The sequence below is a fragment of the Pleurodeles waltl genome, chromosome 2_2 (assembly GCF_031143425.1).
Source record: "Pleurodeles waltl isolate 20211129_DDA chromosome 2_2, aPleWal1.hap1.20221129, whole genome shotgun sequence".
Classification (NCBI taxonomy): Eukaryota; Metazoa; Chordata; class Amphibia; order Caudata; family Salamandridae; genus Pleurodeles; species Pleurodeles waltl.
The window spans coordinates 567,687,643-567,712,693 of NC_090439.1; positions in this window are offsets into that span (position 1 = coordinate 567,687,643).

Genomic DNA, 25,051 nt, shown 5'->3' on the forward strand with positions numbered 1-25,051 from the left:
GGACCCGAGTTTACTGTTCACCCCGCAGATACCGCAGGTTAGGAGAATATATCCAGATGTGCCCATGTTGAAACCAGCAGAAAATTATCAGCCGCAGATGCCAGGGTACTACAGCAGTGACAACAGTGCAGGAATGATTCCAGATCCAACCGTAAGAGGAGTACAGAATGGTCACAACCAGACATTGACAGAAGCTGAATCAACTCAGTTTTTGATGCCTCAAAAGCAGATGCAGGGGGGAACAGCACATGCTCAGATGACGGGGAGTCAGATGGGCATGCCGGCAATGATGACCCATGGTGTGGGAATGAACATGCCTCAGAACATGGGAAATGGACAAAACCCAGATGCGATATCGCTACCCATTACTGTAGGTCCACCGGTACCTTTGTACAGTCAGCCTAACTTAGGTATGAGCGGTCAGGGATCAATGCTGCAGAATGGGACAGAAAGGAGGTGCATAGAAAACACTCCAGGGATAACTCCGATAGCGGCTCAGCCAGCTGGATCTGGGTCCTTGATGGAGTTTAGTCCCATATGTGCTCAGTCAACACTGGTGAGGTCGAGTCCCCCACTGGTGATACCGCTGTCATCGAATACTGAAAAATTGCAGCAACCATCAATGGCAGTCGATGTAAATGCTACACTTATGGGGTTGAATGCGCAACAGCTGACACAGTGGTTCAACAGTTTGAATTCCACACAAAGCTCAGCCAGTGGGAAGGGAGAAGAAAATCTGAATAGGGTCAGGTTGAGCATGGAAGCACAAGAATTGGTGGAAGGGACTATGGGTGTGAATAGGTTAGAGTCCTACTCGGAAGAAGAGCTGAGGTATCTATGTCCCAGGATTACGAGAGAAGTGGATAAGGTACATAGAAGGTTGCAAGAAATAGCAGACAAAAACGGGGTGGAGATAGACAAGATGAAACACTTGAGCAGGAGCTACAGGTTGGATTTTGGGACCACAGATTTTGAACACATGAGGTCAGCAGGCATGAAGGCCCACCTTAGAGAATTGTTGCAGAGTGCACAAGTGTGGAGGTGCTTAGACAAATGGGAAAGCAGATGGGTAAAGAGAAAGGAAAAGAGGAAAGACAGTGTCCCAGAGATCAACGAGAAAAGACCGCAGAGTAGTGATGCAGTAACCATGTTACCAATGAGGGAGACAGCAGGGGGAAAGTTAATACATGTACCATGGCACAGGAGCGACATTCAGTCTTTTACGGATGATTTTCCTAAACTGAGAGAGAAACCGATTGAATGGTATCAACAGACTGATAGGTTTGTGAAGCTTGCAAAATGTCTCTGGGAAGACCTGAACACCCTCTTTGAGATTGTGGTTCCGGCAGATTTGTGGGAGGATTGCAAAAGAGCTGTAGGTTGGCCGACAAGTGAACCAGAGAGAGACAGGGAGACGGGTGCACCATCACCTATGGTGATGAGCCTGTACTATAAGGTGATTGAGCATTTGAAGATGAAGGTTGCCGCGAAAAATGTGGATTGGCAGAAGATTTATTCGAACTGCCCAAGAGGCTAAAGAGTCGATTCATAGTTACTATGAGAGGTTGTTGAAGGCGTTCAAGAACTACAGTGGCACGGAGACAATAGAGGCGAAGGACATGCTTCATTTTGTGTTTAGATTTGTGGAAGGGTTGAGACCAGAGATAAGTCATATGATAAAGTCGCATTTGATTTGCTGGCAGTCGAAACCGATTGATGAGGTGTTGAATTATGCGAAATACTGTAGCGACGAAATTGAAGTGAAACAGAAAAGGTTGAAAGAGAAAGTGATGATGATGCAGCTTAAGGCAGCTCAGACAGGTCTGCAAGGTTTGCAAGGGTTGCAAGGGTTCCAACAGCAGGTACCGCAACCGCAGCCGCAGTTGCAGTTAAACATGGCGTTTCAGCCACAGGCTAGAGGCAGAGGCAGAGGAGGTTTTGTGAATAATGGTCCGGATTTGAACACTGTTGTGACGGGTGCGCAGGCAATGAAGAAGGTGATGCCGTGTCACGTGTGCGGAATTGTCGGTCATTGGAAACGCGAGTGCCCAATGGTGGTGCAGGAAGGTGCAGGTGCAGGTGCTAGTTAGCAAAACAATGATGTCAATGCATTTCAGACAATGAGGGGACCGAAAATGAGAGGTCCAAATCCAAATTTTCAGACCATAAATCAGTTGCAGCGATTACAACCTATGCAGCCGCAGCAGATGCAGATGCCCCGTATGCAGGTGACGCAAATGCAGCCAATGCAACAGCAGTTTCCCATGGTACCTAATCAGCAAATACCTTTGGCACCAATGAGTCAGCAGCAAGTGATGGTTCCTCCACAGGTCTCGGGTCAGGTAATGAGTACAAATGGCACCGTACAACAGTTCCCACTACACAGTGAGAGTGGAATAAACAATGTATGGGAGAGTGAAAGTTCAGGAGAAGAAGGAGATTGTGTGCTTGCAGCATCCTTGGAAGTTGATCAAAAGGGTCCGTACGTGGAGGGAAGAGTAATGGGTCATCGTGTCTCATTCCTGGTTGATACAGGAGCAACACGTTCAACTGTTAAGAGCATTGAAGTACCAAATTTGCCACTCTCAGGGAGGACAGTTCAAGTGGTGGGAGTAGCAAACAGGCACCTGACGAACCCAATAACAGATCCGGTACCAGTCAGCATCGGTAACTATCAAGGGTTACATCAGTTTGTGGTATGTGACTCAAGCCCGATAGCACCGTTAGGGAGAGACTTGTTGTGCAAATTGGGTTGTTCGATTATGTGTTCGAACGAGGGAATAAAAATACAGACGAGCAGTGATGGGGAAGAAGAGGACAGTGTAGAGGGGGATGAGATGGAAACTGTCGATGAAGAGTATCCTCTGATTTGCCTTTTCCCGATGATAACTGAAGAAGATATTCCAGCCGAATTACGGGAAACAGTCGGAAAAGAAGTGTGGGATATGACAGGGAAAGAGGTGGGATTGATGAAAGGAGTGGAACCAGTGAAAGTGACTGTAAAGCCCAATGCAACTTTTCCCCAGACTCCACAATACCACATGGCACAAGACACCCTCATGAAAGTTGCCCAACTCATTGACGAATTTGTAAAGCAGGGAGTACTGAAAGAAGTGTTGAGCAGTCCATGTAATTCACCAATCATGGGACTAATAAAGCCGAGTGGAAAGGTCCGAATTGTGCAGGACTTGAGGAAAATAAATGACATCATAGTCAAGTGTTGCCCTGTCGTACCAAATCCAGCTGTGATAATGTTTCAAGTTCCTTGCGATGCCGAGTGGTTCTCAGTCATCGACTTGTCACAAGCATTCTTTTCTGTGCCTCTTCATGAGGACAGCCAATTTCTCTTTTGTTTCAAATTCTTAGACAGAGTGTATAGTTGGTGTCGAATTCCTCAAGGGTTTTCTGAGTCACCGTCAATCTTCAATCAGATTCTAAAGAAAGATTTGGAAGCATTAGAATTGCCATTCGAGTCAACTCTAGTACAGTACATTGATGACTTACTGATTGCATCAAAGACAGAAAGTGGCTGCACAGCCGATACCATTGCTCTGTTGAACCATTTGGGAAGGAATGGACATAAGGTGTCTCCTTCCAAATTGCAGTTCTGTCAGAAGAAAGTGAAATACTTGGGTCACCAGATAGAGAAAGGGTCAAGGAAAATAATGAAGGAAAGAATAACGAGTGTACTTCAAATGAGTCCACCAAAGAAAAGGAGGGAGGTGAGGAAGTTTTTGGGAATGGTGGGCTACTGTCGCCAGTGGATTCCTAACTTCTCGACTCTAGCAAAGCCTTTACTGAAGCTGACCCAGAAGGATGCCTTGGATCAAATTGAGTTGAAAGGAGATGAGATGGATGCTTTCATTGAGTTGAAAGAATGCATGTGTAGGGCTCCAGCTTTAGGTATGCCTGATTACACAAAGCCTTTCACATTGTTTTGTCATGAACGTGATGCATGTTCTTTGTCTGTCTTGACTCAAGCCCATGGTGGCATAAACAGACCAGTAGCGTATTTTTCAGCTACTTTGGATCCGGTCGCAGCAGCACTTCCAGGGTGTTTGCGCGCCGTAGCAGCAGTTGGTATCAGCCTCACTCAGAGTGAAGGAATAGTGATGGGACACCCAGTAACAGTCATGGTCCCTCACTCAGTTGAGATACTTTTGACCCGCTCCCGAACGCAACACATGACTGGAGCAAGACTCACAAGGTATGAAACGATAATTCTGGGCTCACCGAATGTGCAGCTGAAAAGGTGCACTACGTTGTATCCAGCAACCTTGCTCCCTGGAGAAATTGCTGAAATTGAGAATGCTGAAGACGTCGAGCATGACTGCCTTCAGGTGACTGAATTTTGCACAAAACCTCGACCTGACATTAAGGATACTAAGCTTGATGAAAATGACCAAATTGTTTTCGTTGATGGTTCATGTCTAAGAGATGGGATGGGAATTTTGAAAGCAGGATATGCCGTATGTACTGTAACAGGTGTCTTGGAAGCGGGGTGGCTTCAAGGAGTCTATTCTGCACAAGTAGCAGAACTTGTAGCCCTTACAAGAGCATGTCAACTGTCTGCATTGATGAAAGTCACCATTTACACTGATAGTCAGTACGGGTTTGGGATTGTGCATGACTTTGGACAACTATGGTCACAGAGAGGTTTCCTGACTTCTTCAGGGTCCCCAGTGAAAAACGGGGAGAGAATAAGGGAATTGTTACACGCCATTTAAATTCCAGCCGAAGTTGCAGTGGTAAAGTGTAGTGCTCATACAAAAGGACAGGACTATGTTTCTCTGGGAAATGCATATGCGGATCAAGTCGCAAGATTTTGTGCCTTGAACTGTATATTACTAAGAGATGAATGGAATTCGATAAGTGAACCAGAACTCGAACCAGCTGAAGCATTTGCCTTGAAGGTTGTAGATACAATAGATGAATTAAAAGCATTACAGAATAACGTCAGGGAGGATGAAAGAGAGTCCTGGATTAAATCACAATGTATAAAGAGACCAGATGAATTATGGGTTTCAAATGAGGGAAAATTTGTTTTGCCAAATAGTCTCTTATCACAGCTTGCGCGGTTCTATCATGGGCAAGCTCACCTAGGGAGAGATGCCATGATAAGATTGTTCAAAACTGATTGGTTTAACCCCAGATTTCGTCAAGCTGCAGAAGCAGTTTGTCATCGATGTGTCACTTGCCAGCAGATGAACCCAGGAAAGGGAACAGTTGTGAACGCGAGCCACATTGGCAGAGCCAGTGGCCCGTTTAGTCGAATGCAGATAGATTTCATTGAGATGCCCGTGCATGGAGGTCTGAAGTATGTGTTGCTGATTGTATGCATTTTTAGTCACTGGATTGAGGCATACCCCACACGTAGAAATGACAGCCTTACAGTTGCAAAGCTATTGTTGAGAGAGTTGATACCACGTTTCGGATTCCCGATCTCTTTAGAATCAGATAGGGGAAGTCACTTCAATAACGAGGTGATAAAGTTACTTTGCGAAGCGCTGAACATTGAGCAAAAACTGCATTGTAGCTATCGCCCTGAAGCCTCAGGACTGGTGGAGCAGATGAATGGTACACTGAAATCAAGAATGGCAAAAATATGTGCATCGACAAATTTGAAATGGCCCGACGCATTGCCCTTGGTGCTAATGTCAATGAGAAACACCCCTGATAGAAAGACTGGATTGTCTCCGCATGAAATTCTCATGGGCAGGGCTATGAGACTTCCTGCAGTTCCTGCAAACGCGCTTTTGAATATTACAGATGATATGGTGTTAGACTACTGCAAGGGTCTGGCTGACGTGGTTCGCTCTTTCTCTCACCAGGTGGAAGCGACCACCTTGCCACCGATCCAAGGTCCGGGACACGCACTGAAAGCAGGTGACTGGGTCGTGGTAAAGAAGCACGTGAGGAAGTCGTGTCTGGAACCCCGTTGGAAAGGCCCTTTCCAAGTGATCCTGACGACAACTACCGCTGTGAAGTGTGCGGGGGTTCCCAACTGGATTCACGCCAATCACACAAAGAAAGTGTTGTGTCCCACAGATGAGGAAGTTGAAGCGCTAAAACTGCCAGTGCCTGATAAAACAGTGCTGAGTGCTGAGACAGAGCAAAACCGAACTGAAAGCGAACAGGCAGGAACGGAAGAGAGAGAGATATTCTCTGAGGACGAAGAGACCAACTCACTTGGGGGAGACCAAGGAGAAAGTTCAGACAGCGACGAAGCAGCTGAAGGTGACAAAGAGCCTGAAGCAGCTGAGGGTAGCAAAGAGCCTGAAGCAGCTGAAGGTGACAAGGAACCTGAAGCAGCTGAAAGTGATAAAGAGCCTGAAGAAAGTAACGGTGACAAAGGGCTCGAAAAGGGTGAAAAGGCAGGAGAGCCTGATCAGAGGAGGGCTTTCCCAGAAGCAGACGATACAGAAAAAGAAAAAGAGAACGTGATTGATTCCCCAGAAGGAGGGGACAAGGCAGAACAGAACGAAAAGGTTCAAGCCTCCTCAGAAAAGATCGCAGGTCCATCAAATGGACATGGTGCAAAGAGGAGACTAAGCATATCACCAATAAAACAAAGGACTGAAGAAAGTTTGAACGACGGAGAAAGGCCAAAAGTGAAAGAGAAAAGAAAAGAAGTAACTGTCGTGGTACCATCCCTGAGTGAAGAAAAGGACTTGACAAAAGTGGAAAGTACCAGCGAAGCAGAATCGAAAAGAGAAGCAAAATTGAAAAGGAAAAGGATACCGAACAGAAGATATTCCGGTCCTGAATGGGCATATGTAGTTCATGACGATTGGACTGACGAGTTTGTATCTCTTAGCCTCGAGAACGAAGAAGAAGAGATACCAATAGAAAAGAAAAGTTTTATGGACTCTGTCGATTGAAAGGGTAATAAATGATATTGCTTGCTACAATCTAACGTGATACAAACAACCAGCTGAGACATTGCTAAACCGGATAAGACACTTGCTGAACTGATAAAGACTGAGTTATTGCCGAATTGAGACAAATGCTGCTGACCGATAAGTGACTGGCCTCTTGAAGAAGACTGTGTGAACATTGCGCTCGTTCAGCTTTGTAACTGAATTACTAAATAGTTTCTTTTATAGGTGCTTCTAGCTCTCTGATTCTATACAGATCATGGCTACACAAAACAGTAGAAAGAAATATTGTAAATATGCGTGTATAGGCTTGATAATTGCATGTGTACTAATAATAATGGCAATAGTGCTTACAATGCATGGAAAGGGTGAAAATGAGAAAATTGATGCTTCTACTTTTGCTCCTGTTACTGTCACTGAATTAACTGCACTGAAAAGACTAGAATTAGATGAGAGACACTTGCATGATAAGAAAGAGCTTTCATATAATGTTTTCTATCACTTGCTAACAGAATATGTTGAGACTATGGATGCGAAAGATTGTTATGTGTGTACACAGATACCGACATCAGTAAAGGAAGGGGTGACTTATCACCACATGCCTCTTACATACGGGATTACATGTAGTATAGTAATGTCTAGATTTTATGGTCAAACTAACATACAGTATTTTTACTCAAATTATGATGTTACCTTTGCATATGTTCCTATAATAGCGCAGCTAAGCCAGATTGCTAAAGATTGGGATGCTAAAATAATGAGGGAATTTTTTGAGCCAATGCAACCTTTTGAAACGGCTCACGCTCATAGGGAAAACCTTACCTGCTCGCTCTCTGCAATAGAAATAAGCTTTTTAGATCGCACAGATGATAGAAGGGCACAAATGAAGGCGAAATTAGAAAAAGAGCTACATAAGAGGACTTCAGTAGACAATTATGATTTTGCCGCAATAAAGACACAAGGGAGAATAGCTTTAGATGCTTGGCATGTAGGGAAATTTTGTATATATAGAGGGGAATCTTATTATGACAACATTTTTGTAGGAGCGAGTGAGTGTAAACATACGTTTATCTTTAAGGCCAAATGGACATTCATGATGAACGGACTTGACCCTGTCATTCCAGGTGTATATTACATTTGTGGGTATAATGCCTATTATCGTCTTCCAAAAGGATGGTGGGGGAGATGCTATTTGGGTATAGTGTTCCCAAAGGTTTATCAGCTGGATGACCTATCGATGATTCAAAAGACATCTGGATCCCATTGTATCCAGAAAAGAGAGACCGCAGCTGCTGTGGTAGGAGATATATTTGGAGCCATGATTCCTTCATTGGGAGTTGTGTTGAATTCCATCAAAATAAGAAAGTTATCTACTATAGTGGATAACATGTTGACAAAGTTTTCAGGTGCTATAATCCTGATAGATGCTGAACTTGCAGCGGAAAGAGCTATGACTCTTCAAAACAGGCTTGCTTTAGACATTCTTTTAGCAAAGGATGGCGGCGTTTGCAAAATGCTTGGTGCACGACACTGTTGTACGTATATTCCAGATAATAGTGTGAAAATTAAAACTATGCTTGCTAATCTAACAAAAGAGAGTGCAGATTTGAAGGAATTGAAAGAACCAGGAGTGTGGGAGAAGGTTGGAAAAGGACTTGCTTCAGTGGGAAGTTGGCTTGGTGGCATTTGGAATGGAATATTGCTAAAAATAATACAGGGAATACTAATAGTTCTAATTTGCATTTTTGGAATTTGGGGAATAAAAAGGGGAATAATAATGATAATGGAAAGAATTAAAAGACGGAAGGAAGAGAAAATAATGAAAAGAATGGCAGAAGAATACAAAGCGAAAACTAGGGGAATTAAAAGGAAAAGAGAACTGACAGAATTTTAATGGAATAAAATTTGTGGGCATGATTTGGTGTGATGACAAGTAGTCATCAGAGGAGGGATTGATGAAGCAGAAAATGAAAGTTTTCATTTATTGACGCTTGAACGTAGTGCTGAAATAATCATGTGTGACTTTAACCGAACTAATAAAGATTGTACGGGGACAAAATGTGCCCTCAGAGTAGTTTGCCAACATTTATAAGCGTGCTTTATATAACGTGGTGTATTAGAATTGCACTAATCTGACATAATCATAAACGTGTGCTACGATTTGCTTGCTTGAAATGTTTTAGCTTAGCATAACTTTAGTGCAGGCTTTGGCCTAGTTGCCTGGTCTCACGGTTTAGATGCTCGTATTTTTCCAATGTGCTAATAAACGTGTATTTTTGCTTGAAGCTGTACTTTTCCACTGAGATCGTTCACATGCTTATCTTAAGGTTTCGTGCCAGCCTGGCATATTTCTCTCCTTACTCCAAGGTCAATCTGCAGGTGCGGACAATGGAAGCTCTGAAAGTGAGTTAATTGGTATAAAATGTTGCAACTTGCGTACCCATCTCCAAGGATAATGTATGCTTAAGTAAAAGCTTGAGAACTGTCGTTTTTGATTGGACAATTTGAAGCTAACCTATGAACCCTCCAATGGAAGACCCTACTGGATTTGAACTGCTGTCTATAAAAATCAGGTGCACGAGAGGAAAGCAGCCATTATTGGACATCGCCCATACCCGCCATTTTGCAGGACATTGCAGCTATTATGGCCCATTTTGCTGCGACGCCATTTTGAAAGAGACTTTGATGCTTTCTCTAATCGAGAGAAAGAGACTTTAAATGATTCTTGCCCTAGAGACTTTAACTTTGATTTAATCCCTTGCGTGAAGTAGTAGTTTTACCTTGCCGCCGTGAGGCAATTGCCCCGTCCACTTTGCCCCTTTGCTCCGTCCCATGCTGATCGAAACGGTACCCATGCTGATCGAGAAACGGTACCTGTGAGACGAAGACTTCCTTGCATGCTGATCGTAATTGGTAAATATGAAAGGAAATTGTAAAATTGCATTGTGTTTCTTTTAGGTAACCAACTGCTGATTTTGATAAGATCCCTAGTTAGGAGTTTCCAAATTTATGTTGCTAAATTGTTTTCGCATGAAGCCCCACATGCCGATGCTAATTTGAGGTTAGATGAGGATTCTTTTGTTGCACGATGCAATTTGAGACCTTGTTATGCTGACTAAATGTATGCAATTAGTTCATTACAGATTATCGTATTAGTGATTTGCATTGCTATTATCGAGTGCCTTGTTATTCAAATGCTACATAGATTGCACCTGTTTCGCCGTTATGGACAGCTATTAATGTTCATTTATGTTTATCATTTGGTGTTGAGACACATCTATATTGTGCTAGCTTTGTTAATATAGGGAAATAAATTCACTAACTTTGAATAAACTGGTGTGGTTATTCCTGACTGAAAGGTCAGGGTTCGCCGAGATGTATTCTGGATTAATTGTTAAGTGTTATGTTGATCAAGGTATTGCTTATGTTCGTTATTGATTATTGATTTGATGAAATTGATCGATATAGAGTACGGAGAGTTCCACTTAGTAAAAAGATTCATCGGCCTAAAGAGCGTCCGAACACAGGTGAATTATTAGTACGGACCGCTCTATCAATACTAATCGAGCAGTATGAGGGGGGTTACAGACGCTGAGCTCCTGAACTAAAAGGTGGTTCACAGCAGTGTCTAAACCCACAAGAACACTAATAAGAGCTATCTGACATAATATGTATCATGTGTTCTCCAGAATGTGACTCAGGCCATTGAAATCAGAGACGTTTTAAAGCATGAGCAAAACCAACAATTGGTGAGGACCGCTGGGAAAGTGAACTTCTCTATTTTATGTCTATTTATCTGTCTCAATTTAACATATAATTGAATATTGTTTGGAATCATAGGGCGTGAATTAGCCGAAAGTAGGTCAGAAAATAAAAAACTGTTCAGAACAGAGGCCTCCAGAACATATCTTGCTAGGGGCTCCTAACATCCGTCAGGTAACAATAATTGAAATGGTAGGATATAAACTCTTTTGGGTTCAGCCGGTCGCCAACACATATGCTTTTGGTCTATACTCCCTCAAGCTGCCTTGCTATCAGCTCTGGCATCTCAGATTCAGTTTTCCTCCAGTCGACTGTCAACAAAGCAGAATTTCTCGTAATGGAGGACTCAAAAATTCAGCAACTCCTTTCAAATGGCCTGCCAAATTAGGAGCTACTGTCGTGTGTAAAGTTTTTTTTATTATATTATCTATCCTGAACGACTTTTGACATATGACCTCTCTTATCTTTTAGAATGCATTACTTTTGTGATATCACATTGTTTTAACTAAGTTGCATGAGTAGCCTCTACGTTTACGGCAGTCTAGCTGTATATTATGTACACATGCCATATGCATTGAAGTGTTAGTAAAGACATTTAGTACTGCCTTCGCAATTATAAGGAGTAAGAAACCGGGGCAATAGCCCAATAAACCCTATAATTTAGTGTACTTTCACCATGAGTTAATATACATGTGCTACTGTAAACCTACATCACGAAGACACTTTTTCACACACATTTTCGTCCATTGAGAACAGAAACAGGCACAACGCTATAGTTACGTTCAGAGAGGGTTGAACCGTCCAGGGCGCCTCATTTCCAAGGACGTATGCTGTAATCCCCAGACCACGCCATGAGCAGCCTTGGCATAGAGACGTATAAGGAAAACGACGCACGCGAGAATGTCAATCCACGGCTGGGTGCATTGGTCGATACAGCTTCCTTAGTCCGACAACCGGCACCTCGTCAGCCGACTGTTGGAACATGAACCATAGCCAACCAGCCACAAGAGTTGTCGCGAAGTACAGGAGCGCAAGGCACGGCCTCACACTTCTTCCTCCTTAAAATAAACAAAAACAGTCTCCTAAAGAGGATGAAACAGACAAATGAGGATCAGATAATAAAAAGAAGCCATTACGCACTAGAAAAACGTGGACAATTTAATCGATGCATTATACAGTTGATAGCAGTAATCATTAATGAGCTAGCGGCGCCAAACTAAAAAATTCAGAAAATGAGAACATGCAGTCAAGAATAAAATTCTGAATACAGCAATTGGTAACGTGCCATGTAGTCATCTAAAAAAGGTGTGATGGGAATGAGAGAGAGTAGTTTAAATACTATATACTAAAATGAAATGCTTATATCAATGTATAACGATGCTACATAGAAAACAATAATAATAGCGGTTTTTGTTTCAAACGTGCACCTGAATTGTGACCACGGTGAGTGGTCACCAATGTATACGCAAATAATAATAATGAATAAAATGTAATGTTATGCTCGATCAAGCTTATATTAACATTTATGTTACTGTATTTATATTGAAAATCTTTATAGGCCTTAAATTAGCATAAACTGTGGGTTTAGCTGCCCAGCTCTCATATTAAATGCATTTTCTGTTTTTCCAGTGTGCCCACTCGCAAAGGGCCATGACCCTGCAAATGTTCTTTTTCTTCAACTTGGGCGCATATTTGGTGCCTTGGTTTAAGAATTGAGTACAAATTGAAACAAATTTAGATTAATGTAATGTGCAAGGTCATTTAGACCGATGGACAATGGATCTGCTGACCCGAAAAGACGTGCCAAGGAATGAAGTAACACTGGATGTGCCACCTCCGAAGACGTCAATTACGAAGACCAATCAAAGTGTTATGAATAAATGTGGGGTGACAATTTGGATTACTTAATGCTAAATTTGATAGGTTAAAGATAGTGGGGTATAGTAAATGTCCAATAGAATTTTCGGGGAATGTACTACGGAAAAGGGATAAAAACCCATGTCACAGAAGGGTCATTAGAACTAGGTAGAGAATGCTATTGATTTTATCCAGAAACTCTGTCACTCTGTTTGGTGACTTTGAGACTTATTAAAACCATCCTCACCCATAGGCTGCCCATTTTTCACTCCTCCTCCTTATGAGGGAAGTGTCCCCTATGCCTTTTAGCTGAGCTTAGACTGATGGCGTTTTGACTGATGACCTGAAGACGAAGATTGATCCTGAGCGCTGACCTAATCCTTGGAGGGTAATTATGACAATGCAATTTGTAATTTGTCTGTTTGCTTTTCTTTTCTAGGTACCAACTGCTCATTTTGATAGAGACCATAGCTAGATGTTTTCCAAATTGGTGTTCTAAATTGTTTTGCATGAAGCCCAACATGTTAATGCTAATCAGTGGTTAGGACAGGGGTTCACTTAATCTGACGCAAATAGACAAACGACTGACATTATGCTATGTTGAATTAACGTGTGTTCAGAACTCTGCTATCTTGATCTATGTTTACACCGTGTTATGTTCTAAAATTTGTGATTTTCGCGTTAATGAAATCTTACCACAGTTGCCATATCGTGACTATGCTATTATGCTTCTTGGTATTAAGATTAACCCTTTTGCTCCTAGATTGTAACTAATAGGGAATAAAATTCATAAAATTCTATTAAAAGGTGTGGTTATTCATGGCTGAAAGGTCATGATTCCGTCGTCAATTTGATTAAATGTCTTTGACCAAAGTAAAGTGTATTGGTGTGATAAATATTGATGACATTATTGATATATTGCTTGACATACTGATTAGCTATCTCGTCCTACGGTGTCTCTCAACTGGGTCACAAGATTCATTGGCCTAAAACGAGTCCTAATGTGTAATAAATTAACATAAAAGGACGCGTTATCAGGAACATCAAATACTTTAATTTTATTACAAAGTCTTTATAACGAGGTGGAATTTGTCTCTCTGATATTAGGCTTGTCATATCTTTGCGCTTATCCATTTGTACCACATCCTCTGAGAAACAACAATGCACGAGATCTTCTCAATAACGGCTTGTTGAGGCAATTTTGTCCATATTTCAAATGTTACCATCAATGACATGTACATTTTGGAAAGAACACGTTCCATATGTACAAGAGGTGAAAATGTGGGTACTCTCTTGGCCACCAAACCAGGTTTTTCAATGCTGGCCCAACACCCAAAAGAGGCATCCGGTGAATCATTCCTCATGTGGATTTCCATATGCACTTTGAACTTCTTTCTAGACGCTAATTACACTGGACCAGCGAGGCATAGCTACTTCTTAATGGTCCATCCATTCCTTGTTCATTTCGGAGCCAGGTACTCGGCTCTTTAATAGTAGGAACGGTGATCTGCTGGTGGAAATATCGGGTGATTTTTTATAGGCCCATAACACGTCTTCCACACCGTTTCCAACCTAAGTTACTGGCAAATGCCAACTGTAACTGATTTCTCTGTATATGGTTGATTTTTTCTACAAAACCATTACTTTTGAGTCGGTACCATAAGATGGTAACATTTTTGATTATCATGGTTGCTCATATAAGTTTTCATGTCATGGTGGAGTAACTGAGGCACCGATTTGATTTAGGCAGTACAAAGGCTGGACTGCTAATATGGAGTTGGGAAGGACACTGCCAAGCCGGCCGACGGAAACAGTGCGGCAACATTGGCTTCAGCTCTCATGGAGAGCCGAGGCCAATGCCACTCACTGTCAGTGCCGCCAGCACACTCGGAATGCGCACTGTCTCCATGGCAGAAAGTGTTCATTTTGAGTGTGCTGACGGGAGGGCCTCTGCGCTGCCCCAAGACATGGGCATGGGCAGTGCAGGGGCCCATCCCTGCCTTTCCGCTGGCCTTTTCATGGTGGGGTCCCTGTCATAGAAAGGCCAGAGAAAAGTCAAGCTGTGATCAGCACGGTGTGTAGAGATCCATGACCCTGGTGGTGACAGCAGTTTTGTAGCGGACTGCCAACTAGCATCCTAATCTGGAGGTCAGACCGCCAAGGATGCAGCAGTTAGACTGCCATCGCAGGTACGGCAACCACTGTACTCAAATAAGGCCCTCAGTATTATTATCAGTTACAATTTAATCAGTAAATCCTTCCCTTTAAATATTCTTTCCATAAAATGAAAAACTGATTTGGTATTAATGCTGTTCACAAAGCTAACTTTTGGCCACTTAGACATGTAGTCTATAGTATGTGATATTTAGAATTATCACCTAAGTCACTTAAGGAACCTGTGAGTTCCAAGGTTCTACCAAGGAACCATGGGGGCATCGACAGGTATGATGGGAGGTGGAATCATAACTTGGGACTAATCACTTAATATCAAAGTTCCACAATCCCTAACAACATTTTCTATGGCTTTGTCAATGCCAGACCACCAAAAATTCTCTTGCATCCTCCATTTTATGGCATTAATTCTAATGTGGACTTCATGAGCCAGTTCCAAAACCTTTCTTCTCAAGGTTGTTGGCACAACCAATGAACTTGATCTGTGTAACAAACCACCCTCACAAGGTAGTTCTGATGAAATTTGGGCATATGGTTTGGCATCTTGAGATACATTTTAGACACCAGGCCAGCCTGAAATAATCCATGTCATAATATTCTTCAACAGCACATCTCCATCACTCCCCACTCATTATCAGATAAAGCCCCATATAAGACATCCTCTAATTTATTGGTTTGGCACACTCTCTTGCTGCTCCCCCATTCTCATGGATGCACTTCATCCAGTGACATCCCAAATATAAAATCAGCAACAATATGTTATTGTAATTTGTCAATCCTAGAAGTGGTTCTTCCAGTGCCTTTAGCAGTGAAAAATCAATCAAAGGTTTGTGGTCAGTACAGAGACTGAAGAGTACTCCCAACACATACATTGAGATATATTGCATGCCCCAACACAAAGCTAAAGCTTCCTTCTCAATTGTTGAGTGTTTGTGTTTGGCACTGCAAAGAGTTCTAGAAGCAAATGCAATTACTTATTTATCAACATTACGGGGGTCATTACAAGTATGGTGGACAGAAAAGGCCATCCACCAAACTACTGTAGTCAGATTACTGTCAGTGCGGTCCCCTTCTCACTGGCACCATTTCCTGCTGGGTCAGTGGATGGAAACAGGTGGAAACTGTGTACAACATTGACACCAGCTCGTAATAGAGCTGGAGGCAATGCTGTAGTGCATAGGGAGCATGAGCACCCATCGCGATTTTCACTGTCAGAAAATCGCGCCGGAGCTGGCCAGGGGGCCCTCTGCTCTTCCCATGCCAACTGCATTGGCAGTGCAGGGCCCCCCTGGGGCACCCTGCACCCCGTCTCTGACAGCCTTTACATGCCAGGGGTACTGCTATGTAATTGCCGGTGGAGAAGAGACTCGTAATCCCCAGGATTAGGATCGCCAGACTGTTGAAAAGTCATGATCTGGCAGTGCTGGAGGTCTGACAGTGGCGTGATCACCACAGTCGTAATGTGGCTGCCGGTCCAACTGCCACCGCGACCCTGGTGGTCTCAAGATCTCCAGAATTGCAATGATGCCCAGGGTCTTTTTTTTGCAATAACACTGCACCTAAACCACAGTTACTGGCACCAGTAATAATTCTACTTCTGTCTTTAGTGTTGAATGGTCTTGAGGATTTGGCAGCAATGATGTTCTTCACTTTATCAAAATCATTTTCTAACACAGCTCACTCCACTCATACAATGTTCCTTTCTTTAAATAGTTCCTTAATGGGTTGGTAATATTGGAAAAGTGAGGTACAAACTTAGAACAAAATTTAGCAAGTCCTGAAAAGGTTCTGATCTTTGTTAACAGGGGCAGACGCATCATTAAAAGCTCTTTTAAGTTTTGTCTTGGGCTCAATAATGTTTATAAAAATGTGATGACCCAAATTATCTACACCTGGTACCGCAAACATGCACATATCACTGTGAAGGGTTAACCCTCTGTCCTGATTTTTTTTTAATACTCTCAAAAGAATAGAATAATGTCAATTTGATGAAGGCCCATAAGTTGCAACAGTGCAGCCAAAATAAATCTGATGGGAAGCAGTAGCATGAATTAAAATAAACAACACGTGCAGCAGATTCCAACACGCCTCATCTTCTTTTGTTGATGTGAGATGAAAAGGAAAATCTTGGATTTTAAAGAAGTATGTTGACTCTTGACTATGACAATGCATCCACCGTTAAGGTGCACAATAGCATTCAGCATTTGATTCTGGAGGAGATATATAGCTATACCTATATTTCTATCTCTCTCTCTCTATATATATATATATATATATATATATATTAATATACATATATATATACAACACAACAAAAATAGAAATAAATTAGCGCACTCAGGAATTCAGAAAGGGAAGCAAAAAGGCTTTTAATCACTACATGTTTCGGCTGTAAACACAGCCTTGATCACGTGAGTTAAACCACCAATTGAACAAAAGTTAATATATAGCTTTCAGGTGCATAAAAACAGGACTACACAGAGGAAACTAAGAGAACAGGGAACATGAGTGAATAATCATACTAATGATACCATTCATATTGGACACAAATAAACTTTTTTTCAATATATAAATTTCAAATAATATGATCAGTCATGAAAATCAGAAAACTACCATATCCCAAAAATGTGTAAAATATCATTTGGTTTAAGATGTTCCATCATGCAATGCCCACACATATAAGGGAGAAACTAGTATAAAAATACAAGTATAAAAATACAAATTGCTCAGAAAATATGGCTTATAAATGAATAAATATACATATATTATCAATATCAAAAATGCATATAAATACCAAATATAATAATTCTGAACTCCCAATTGCAAAATTCATAAATTATTTGTATCAAAAGTGTTAATTATTTCTAATCAGCCTCCTCACAGAAAATATATATAGACCTATAACACAACTACAGTATAATCTAATTGTTCAAATGAATCTAAACAAAACGAAGAAAAATGTGCTCAAATAAATATTCTTATCTGCATATCCATCACCACACTACGTGAAGATCTAAATTGGTGAAAATGAAGATAAAATAACTGGGATCCAATTAACAGCCATCTGACCCCCAATTACCTATAAAGAAAAGTATATAAAGTACACTGATTACAATCCATAACATACATCACAATCTAAAACTTCATATACAAAAAGTGCATAACAGACATATTAACTGCAGATGTAAAACAATATACATGAAGCACTACAATCTTATAAATATTGAATAACATCTAATCTTTTAACCCTCATACAGGTGAGTAATCAATTCCTTACCAGAGTTCAATCCTCTAGGCATCTTAGTTTCCAAGTCCAAAATATATCTAGATTCATTCTTGCGTAATAGATGTAATAGATACAGTTTTCTGTTGTATAACTCTGTAAGAAGGGCCAAGGAAGAAGACCGTGAAGGTTGAAACGCGTTGCCCTATGTTCTGTTTTATGGATTTTTGAAATAAATGAAGGCCATTGTTTTGCAAGGAGTGCCAGATTTTGAATTGTTTTTGGCGTGGATATATAAATATATATATATATATTTAATAGTAATAAATCAAATAAATAAAAATGAAAATAGTAAAAGTAACATTTATTTAAAAATTGTAAACATGCATGCAACCAAAAACGTTAACATAAACATATACAAATTGGTTGATTTGAAGACTTTAAATAGAGTATAAAAAAGAATGTGTGTATGTAAAATCAGCATTTAAAAAAAATCCAAAAATAATATTAACAGCAAAATAATTATAAAAACATAATGAAACTAATATAATAAATATATAAGTTTTAAAAAGTAACATAAACTCTAAAAATATAATTAATTTTAAAATAAAAACAATATAAGCAAACAACATAAAATATCAATCAAATATCAGTATAAATACATGTAAATAAAATTACAGAAAATATTTAACTTACTAAAGATTATTTTACTATTAACAGTCCAACTGATAAAAAAGTAAGATAAGTGTTGGACTTCAGATTTTTTATATCAACTCTTTTCACTCCAGTCTTCTGGACACAGTGCTTAGTTACCAAGCCCAAACGTTTTGTTCAAGTACCATGCCTTGTCATGCTGATTCTGGGCTGATTTTGTCCTGAAAGAGAAAATAAAAGTTGGTGACATTCTGATGTTCTTCAATAACCTCAACTTTTCTAAACAAGTAAAAACAAGATAATGATCATCACAAAAGAGAAAGGGCAGTCATTTATTTGTTCAAGGAAACAAAACCAAAGACAGTATTCATGTTCTGAGGTCGCGGGGCTCTGACCTCACTGCCAAGGGATTACTCTTAAGGACAAAAGTGTAATTACATGATCAAGAGAGAAAAAAACAAAAGAGGAACTTGGTGACAAAATTCTTACATCACGGAAGTAGACTAAAGAAATAACCGTGAAAGCAAGACTCAAATCCCAATAGTGTTTTGTGAGTGCTTAATAAGTCTGCATTCTAGAGATGATTGCTTGGTCATGTTATCAATATGTATGGTAAGTACACAATATCCAGGGAGCAAACTGAGGGAAGTTGTTTTTCACTGTAGATTTTAGGTGTTCCTGGTAACTCTTGTGTTTTATGTTTATGACTGAAAGATCAGAAAAGAAACAACCTGTGGTTCATGTTCTAATAAGCAAATCCCAAAAGACTAAGAAGACAAGTATAACAAAAGCAACAGTTATCTTCCTGAAACCCCTTCCCCTGATCTGACTCCTCTAGTTAGCTATGCTTTCCATTTGCAAGAATGTCAGGTCAAGACAGGGATCGGATTCACATTGTTAGTGCTCAGAACACAGATTGGGTTAGATTTACCATTCTGACTCCAGTATAAGGAGGTAGGGAAAGTGTTGAAATCTGGAGGGGTTTGATTTTTTTGTTCCCACTCAAGTCTGTGCAACAGTAGGGATAATGATGGACTCCATAGTTGTTAGATTTACTATTTTCACTCCAGTCTAAACAACAGTAGAGAAAGTTTGTACTCCTGAGGACTTACAGTTACTATTCCCACTCCAGTTTACTCAACATTATAGAAAATGTTGGCCTTCTAGGGGGTTACATTTGCTATTCACACTCCAGCCTAAGCACCAGTACAGAAAATGTAGGACTTTGGAGGAACAACACATAACATTCCATCTCCTATTCATTTTGTACAAAACACGTAAAAATACAAAAAATCAAAAAATGAAAACCATACTATAAATACAAATACATATCACATAAAGTTAAAATATTTAAACTAAAACTAATACAACTAAAAAAAGTAGCAAAATTTTAATATGATGTATTTCTCTGCCACACAAAAGCAGGGTACACAAAATTGCTTAAATAAAAAACACAACAAAATGTACATTTATTTAAATATTACTATAACATCAATTTTTTGTTAAAAAATGCATTTTACAGCCAGTATTTTTAAAATCACCTAACACTAATTTATTAAATAACACAAAGAATGTTCATATTAGTTCCAATGTTAAAAAATATACATAAATAATTATGTTTTAACCAATTAAACATTATTAAGATTTCATTTAGTAAGCTATAATTTCAATACGTTCCCATTGTATTCCCCAACAAATCCAACAACCTGCTACCAAAATATACATTACGAACAAAAATGTAAATATTTAAATATACTGTAAAAATTAGAAAACATAAATGGAGCCAGCAACAAAATAAAACAACACATATCATTAATCATAAATTACATTATTATTTAACTATTAAAAATTAATTTGGATAAAAAATTATTTGTACTTTAGCTAACTTCCCAAACTATACCCCTCCAAAAGAAACAACCGGCTGCTAAAATATGTATAGCCAACAAAAATAAAAACATTTGTAAATTCTGTAAAATTCAAAAAAAAAAAAAATAACCTATAATTAAGAAGTAAATAATTTTAGATAATTAATAATCAGAACTTAATGAATACAAAAAAAATAAAAAGCATTATTATAGATTTTCTAATAATCTAAAAACCTTTCCACACCATTCCCAAATAAAACAAGCACCTACTCCAATAAAAATAATAAAAATTTGAAAAAGTAGATATGCAGTAAAAATAAAAAATAAACGTAAATATATAAGATGACTGCTAAACCAACAATTAAGCCATTATTAATCAATAAACTAATTTACAGTACAAAATTACTTAATTATAATTGAAATTACTTGCCACTCTATTCCCCTACAATCCCAACAACCCACTACAACATTATAAAGTACTTAATAAAAAAAATAGATTAAACATTTTAAATAAACTAAACTTTAGTAAAAAAAACATAGTAAACATTGTACTAACAACACGAACACCTAAATATTTCATAGATATTTTAACTAATATATTAAATTAAACAAACAATGATAATTTTTACAACTGTATTTAAGTAAATGATATTACATTAAATTATATTATTTAAACAATATTATATACAAACAAACTACATTCTTGACAATGATGTTCTGTGACACAATATTTCTGAACTAACAATATTTTTGACACAATATTTATGTATCACAATATTAAAAACAATATTTTGTCCAAATAACCCACAATTGGGCCCAATAGCTTCTGTTTGCCAAGTGGTCCTGTGAATGGGGTTCTCACAATATTCGGTTGGCTTACAATAAATGTCATGCACATTTATTTTCAGAACCAATCTGTGGACTTATAGTATAGACATGAGATGGCAGTTGCATCCAGCATCTGATTTCCTCTGAAGATCGCCACTGGATATAGAAGACAACTATGAAGTTAATGACTATCCTATTCTGGAGGTGACTAATACAGCTGTCTCCATTGATGAATGGAAGGAGTTCACCTCAAAAGATACTTTCCTAAGTCAGATAAAAGTATGATTGTTCAAGGATGGACATCAAAGTGCAGTTCCCTGAGTGAAGATTTGAAGGGGTACGGAGAGATAAGGGATGAGATAAACAGTATGGATGATATGGTATTAAGAAAGGACAGGATTATAGCTTCAACAGAGTTAAGAGATAAAATAGTAAATTTGGGATAGAGGGGTACCTTGGCAGGAGTATGAGTAACTCACGATTAATATCCAAAAATGTATGCTGTGGTCGAATCCAAAGTGAAAGATTGTAGTATTTGTTCATGTGGTGACAATTCTAAAGTAACCCGCAGTACTCCTTTAGCTCCAGTCTCTGCTCCAGAGAAAGCATGGAACAAGTTAGGATTAGATATTATTGGACCCATTAGGAAAGGTGTTCATAAAAGATTCATGTTTGAATTAATTGACTATTATTCACATTGGTCATGACTAAAATGTTAAATTACACCACCAAGTAGCTATTAATTGAATTCCTAAGAGATGCCTGAGATGTACCTGTAATTTTGTTACAGATAATGGGGCAAAATTCAACTCAGAGTTGTTAACCAATTTATCAATAGATCACCAAAAAACTGACTTATAGTGCCCTAGAGCAAATGGGGTAGTAGAAAGGACTAACATACTATTTAGGAAGTGTATCCAACTAGCCTATGTAAGTGGGCATCCTTTAAGTGAAGTCATACAAGACATGATATTGTCGTATCACATTACTCCCAATGTGGTCACTGGAGGTTCACTCTTTGTCTTAATTAGAGGCAGATTGACTTGCTCCAAACCTTACATGAATTGGCTGGGAGGAGGTGGCCCAACAGTAATCAATCAAACAAGTCTAGTGGATAAATTGGGGTAGTAACAAAGATGATACAAGGATTGGTATGATAAGAAGCATGAAGTGATGGGCCAAGTTGCAAAGAAGGTGAAATGGTTTTGGTGAGAAAGTCGTTGCCTCATGGTTGAAGGAAAGTACATTTTCTAAACCTCTGTGGATTGCTAAAGTTAAACATAATTTTGTGACAATGAACAATGGTAAAATGTGGAGGATGGCTAGACTAGTGAGAACTCCTAACAAAATTATAGCTTAAACCCAGATCTGTGACTGGGGGCAAATGTTTGATGTGATCTACATTCCATCCGTCACCTGTTCTTGTTGCTTTTGTCACCCTTAGTGGGAAGGGTATGCCCATACATGGGTACAATGCTCACTGTGTGGGTGGATTCAAACTAGCCTGGCTCATAAGGGGTGATACCCTGAAACCAGTGCCAGGATGCTTGTTTCCAGTCAATGGGTGACCTACCTTGGCAGTTCGGGCTGGACTGTTCTCATGGGGAGCAGGATCAAGACTGATTTGTGTATGGCTGGGTCCAAACTAGGGTGCATGTTGAGCAGAAAAAATGATGGACTAAACCCAGATCTGTGACTAGGGGAGAATGTTTGATTTGTTCTGTATTCCGTCCATCATCTGTTCTTTTTGCTTTTGTCGCCCTAAGTGGGAAAGGTATGACCAGAGGTGGCTCCCATGCTCACTGTGCCACTGGATTCAAGCTAGCATGGCTGATGAAGGGCGATACCCCGAAACCGATCATAGGATGCTTGTTTCTGGTCCAGGAAGGGCCGGGCTTGGCAGTTTGGGCTGGTCTGTTCCCATGGGAAGCAGGGTGAAGTCTGATTTGCATATGGCTGGGTCCAAACTGGGAGGCATGGTGAGCAGAAAAAATTATCAAATCAAATCATTAACATTTATAAAGCGCGCTACTCACCCGTGCGGGTCTCAAGGCGCTAGAGGAAAAAAGGGGGGGTTATCGCTGCTCGAACAGCCAGGCCTTTAGGAGTCTCCGGAAAGCGGAGTGGTCCAGGGTGGTCCTGAGGCTGGTGGGGAGGGAGTTCCAGGTCTTGGCCGCCAGGAAGGAGAAAGATCTCCCACCCGCCGTGGAGCGGCGGATGCGAGGGACAGCAGCGAGTGCGAGGCCAGAGGAGCGGAGGAGGCGGGTGGGGACGTAGAAGCTGAGGCGTTTGTTGAGGTATTCCGGTCCCTTGTCGTGGAGGGCTTTGTGTGCGTGGGTGAGAAGTCTGAAGGTGATCCTTTCGCTGACTGGGAGCCAGTGCAGGTGTCTCAGGTGTGCGGAGATGTGGCTGCTGTGGGGTATGTCGAGGATGAGGCGGGCCGAGGCGTTTTGAATGCGTTGCAGGCGATTTTGGAGTTTGGCTGTGGTCCCGGCGTAGAGGGTGTTGCCGTAGTCCAGGCGGCTCGTGACGAGGGCGTGGGTCACGGTTTTTCTGGTGTCGGCAGGGATCCAGCGGAAGATCTTGCGGAGCATGCGGAGGGTGAGGAAGCAGGCGGAGGACACGGCGTTGACTTGCTTGGTCATGGTGAGAAGAGGGTCCAAGATGAAGCCGAGGTTGCGGGCGTGGTCTGTGGGGGTCGGTGCGGTGCCGAGGGCTGTGGGTCACCAGGAGTCGTCCCAGGCAGACGGGGTGTTGCCGAGGATGAGGACTTCCATTTTTTCAGAGTTCAGCTTTAGGCGGCTGAGCCTCATCCAATCTGCGACGTCCTTCATACCCTCTTGTAGGTTGGTCTTGGCGCTAGCGGGGTCCTTGGTGAGGGAGAGTATAAGTTGCGTGTCGTCGGCGTAGAAGGTGATGATGATGTTGTGCTTGCATACGATGTTGGCGAGGGGGCTCATGTAGACATTGAAGAGTGTCGGGCTGAGTGATGAGCCTTGGGGTACGCCGCAGATGATCTCGGTGGGTTCTGAGCGAAACGGAGGGAGGTAAACTCTTTGGGAACGGTTTGAGAGGAAGGAGGCGATCCAGTCCAGGGCCTGGCCTTGGATTCCGGTGGAGCGGAGGCAGGTGATTAGGGTTCGGTGACAGACGGTGTCAAAGGCAGCCGAGAGGTCGAGCAGAATGAGGGCGACTGTTTCACCGTTGCCCATCAGGGTTCTGATGTCGTCAGTGACTGAGATGAGGGCGGTTTCAGTGCTGTGGTTGGTTCGGAATCCGGTTTGTGAGGGGTCGAGCAGGTTGTTGTCTTCCAGGAAGGTGGTCAGCTGTTTGTTGACGGTCTTCTCTATTACTTTGGCTGGGAAAGGCAGAAGAGAGATGGGGCGGAAGTTTTTCAGGTCGCTCGGGTTAGCCGTAGGTTTCTTTAGTAGGGCGTTGACTTCGGCGTGTTTCCAGCATTCGGGGAAGGTAGCAGAAGAAAAAGAAGAGTTGATGACGGTCTGGAGGTGCGGGGCGATGATGTCGTCGGCTTTGTTAAAGATGAAGTGCGGGCAGGGGTCCGAAGGGGCGCCGGAGTGGATAGAGTTCATGATGGATTTGGTTTCTTCCGTGTTGATGTGGGACCAGTTGTTGAGGGTGATGGCCGTGGATGCCGGTTCGGTGGTGTTTGGTTGGGTCTGGTGTCCGAAGCTGTCGTGGAGGTCGTTAATCTTGCGATGGAAGAAAGTGGTGAGGGATTCGCACAGATCCTGTGAGGGTGTGACGGCGTTGGCGTTGGCGCTGGGGTTGGAGAACTCCTTGACGATGCTGAA